Here is a 4,368-nt window from a genome sequence, read left to right as displayed (position 1 = left end):
TGGGGTGTCATTTACCTTAGCAAATGAGACTCTTCTATACATGTAGTAATGTAATGCCTTAAATGAAATAGATCTACTAATAAGGAATGATTTTATAGCTAGCAACATGTTCAAAGATGGACACAATTAACTTTTGCGATCTTTTATCCGTCATTTCTTTATATTTTTAAAAAATTATAAGACAAGTTAAATTATACTTTTGATTAATGTTTTCTTATGAAGAGTGCAAAAAACAATTAAATAAAATTTACTAAAGGAATTAGTTTCTCAATGAGCTCCAAGCCAATTAGACAAGTAAAAAGGGGCCGAACTAGTTTGTAAGTGAAATTATAATGTAGATCTTTTATCATTTTTACTCGTATGGATTCGATAATAACTAAGAACGCTTTAAAAAGTAAAGGTTCTTACCTTACTATTGTCCGTCCTCCCATCTGCTTTAGCACCATAGGAATGGACATTAAAGACCTTTTCTTGAGCATTTGTGCATACAAAAATAAGGCCTAATATAAAGGCTATTTTGAAATAGGACTTGGAAGTCATGTTTTGTACTCATTTTGCCTTTTTCACTTGTGGTTATATACACCTTCTTTTTTCAAAATATAGTTCCTTCATTAATTTCTTAGATTTGGTTACTCCAAAAAGATTTTATTTTATTTTATTATTGTTTTAATTTGACTAATAAGAAAGGCAAGTAAATATTTATATTGAATTAATACATGGTAAGTTTATTAAATTGACAGCTAAGCTTATTAGCAAATTCACACTTTCATTCCGACCAATCTTTATTAGGTCATAATGACAATTATCCTTAACTCGCTACTTGCTAATAAATTCAAACCCCCATTAATTAATTAAGGAAAGTCCAATATTTAATACGAAAATAAAATTTATAAGCATAAAAAATCCTCTGATGGTCATATAATAAAAAGGTATAATACATATTGACCCTAAACTTCACTTCAAATTTTAACTTTGACTTCCAACTTTCATATTGCACAAATAGACACTTTAACTATCCTACCTTTCAATAAATAAACACGCGAGTCCAACCTAGCAAAGCGCGTAAGATGCACGTATTCTGCGCATGAGGAGTAAATTTTGATGCCCACAGTGGTAAAAAAATGTTGAAATGACAATTTTACCCCCGGATTCCAGCCAATCTCCGGCAATCCAAAACCTCCATTCATTTTACCCAGCCGTTGTCCTTTTCCTCCACACCGGAGCATAACGCATGAAGCGAACGAGCTTCGAGCTCGCTAAAACCACCAAATACCCGACTCCAAACCCATCAAATCCACTGTCTCCGGCGAGAATCATCACGAAACAACACTGCTGCAACCAGCAGGTCGAACCAGACACAAAAACAGCAACCAAATGACCCCAAAACCCCATGAAAACAGACTCAACAACCACAAAAAACCTAACCAAGAAGCCAGCCATCAACAAACCTTTAAGCTCTGTCAACGATGAGCTCCAAGCTCTAAAAACCATTACGAGGAATTAATTTTGATTCTTGTATATAAATTAAAATTAAAATTAAATTTGATTCTTCTATATATAAATTAAAATTAATTTTGATTTTGTTTTTTTTTAATTCTAAAATTGACGGGCAAAATATTTAACTAGTTGGCAGTCATTGATTGGCTCACTAATACACGTTGGAGCGATTGCCTTTCACGCTCCTTGACTGTAAAAATCGCGTGTTAATTTATTGAAAGGTAGGATAGTTAAAGTGCTATTTGTGCACTATGAAAGTTGAAGGTCAAAGTTAAACTTTGAAGCCAAATTTAGGGTTATATATATATATATATATATATATATATATATATATATAAAGTAGGGAATGAACTATATACGCTCAAAAAATTGAAGTCTGTTAACAAGAGCGCGCATCAAAGATTTACGAACCATAGCAGTTTGAAAAGAAATACATTGTACAAACTATAGAGACAGAGTAAATTGATAAGAAGATATTTATTGCTGCAAATCTATTAAACAACTCAAATAATAAATCACAATCTTATATTCATTCATAAAATCGTCCAAGAAGCGTTGTTTCTAGGCTGAAATTCAGGCTACTCTTTTTGGTCTATATATATTACACCCTGGTAGAACTCGCAAAGTGCAAAAATATCAAGGTTTATGTATAAACTCTAACTTAAACCGTCTTTACGTGTTGGAATAATGAAATAATTTGCTTCCAACTTTGGGTACTTTTGTCATGCCTCAAAATCAGGTACTGGTATTGGGGTTCTTTACTTGACTAAAGAGAACCAAACCAATTAATCAAAGCACATCGGGGCCGGCATAAAGGACCAACCCAAATCAAAAGAAACACAATGGAAAACTCAAAATATTACCATATCAAAATCTAGACCAACAACATGGCCACAACGATTTACAAGGCCAAGATGGAAAATTGCTAACACCTGACATATCCATCAACTATACAAATAATAATAATAATAATAATAATAATAATTAAAAAAAATGACTCCACAATCAGAAACACCGAAAAGAATATAGTACACCAGTCATTATTTAAACTCAACCACATTTAATATCTAAAAATCCGTAGAAATGAATGCAATGCCCCCTAGCACTAGCAATGGGGATATGCGCTTGAATTTATCGAAATCGAAATCACAATATAACTGAATTAATTTACAAAAAGTCAACTGCACTGCTAACGTAAATTTATTTTCTTGTATTATAAAAACTTAGATTGTGTTACACCAAAATGACTTATTTAGATTTTGATTGATTAATATGAAACGAAAGTAAAATATCCATCTTGAATTAATATCATGGTAAGTTTATTAAACTGCCAGCTAATCTTGTTAGCACATTCACATTTTCATTCTTACAAATTATATTGCTCTAACCCAAAAAGTTTTATGTCAGTCATAAATTTAGTCATAATGACATCTATCCATCTTTCGCTAGTGAATCAAAACCCCCAACCAATTGATTTGGAAACTTTCGATATTTAATGCGAAAATATTAAGTTATAAGTCTAAAATATCCTTTGATATAATAAAAAATATAGAATGAACTAAATACGCCCAAGTATCAAAGTTTGTGTATGAGAGCATCTATGGTTTATCAATATAGGCTGAAAAGAAATACGTTGTACAAACAATAGAAGAGAAAGAGAGTAATATAGATAAAAAGATGTGTGTTCGACTAAAAAAATTATTGAGAACTCTCTACTTGTTTTTACTCATACTTGATCAATAACACTCCAAAAACTTTAAACCAATATTTGTATTTTCAATTGATCATTTACCGATAGCGAGGATATGTTTCATTTCACACTTTCTGATGAAGTAGTTGCAACAACTATGACAGCTGTTATAAAAACTTTCATAAACTACGGTAAAAATGGTTGTTAATGACAATAAAATCGTCTATAACCGCAATAAATATTGCCGCTAATATAAAGCTATTGAATTTTGACCGTAGAAATTACCTTCACTAAAACCTTTAGGGTCTGCTACAAGTCACATGTATTATTTAACGGCAACTAAAAAGACGGGTAAATTTCTTCTGAAATCTCTTATTTAACGACAATTGTATGGCTATTGAATCTAACAAAAAAATAAGAATGTCCACAACTTTCAAAAAAGAATTATTGGCGCTAAATCCAATTAATTGTCACTACAAATTTCATATTGTTAGAAACAGTTGAAATGTATTACAATCTATCATTGTAGAATATTCATATTATAATGTTAATTAATAGTATATTTGAATTTTCCCTTAGCTTTATCTAATTTATAATTACATTTTATGCACTAAAACAACATCCACAAAAGAATGCTACTGTTAACTAAAATATTACTTAAAACATTTTATGCACTAAATCAAGTAGTAATTTATAATATTGATGTATCATCAACATAAAAGATAAAACTACACTACTTGAGCTAAAACGTTATCTTTTAATTGACCTTATTGAAGAGAGACAATAACAAAATAATAATTGGCCTTCATCTTATTGAAATCTTCCATGCTAAATCTTTGAGCATCATAATTCAAGGAGCGGACACTATATTCTGGACAAATATTCAAGCAATATGAAAGAACATCAAAATAAACTACTTATAAATGGCACATATACTACAATAAAAAACAACTTTAAGTGGTAATAAATAGACATATTAACAAAGAGTGATTAGATCTTTACTGTCATTAGTTTAGTGACATTAGATTCAATGTCGCTAAAGCCTTTAGGAACATACACAAAGAATACTAATTACCGTTAAAAATACATATTTAACAGCAATTACTAATTAATCACCGCTAAACCTTATTTGTGATATAGTGATACATACTTGATACATGCATAGCCATAGTATAATCAAA

This window comes from Solanum lycopersicum, chromosome 10, assembly GCF_036512215.1.
Source record: "Solanum lycopersicum chromosome 10, SLM_r2.1".
Classification (NCBI taxonomy): Eukaryota; Viridiplantae; Streptophyta; class Magnoliopsida; order Solanales; family Solanaceae; genus Solanum; species Solanum lycopersicum.
This window is presented reverse-complemented; position numbering follows the sequence as displayed.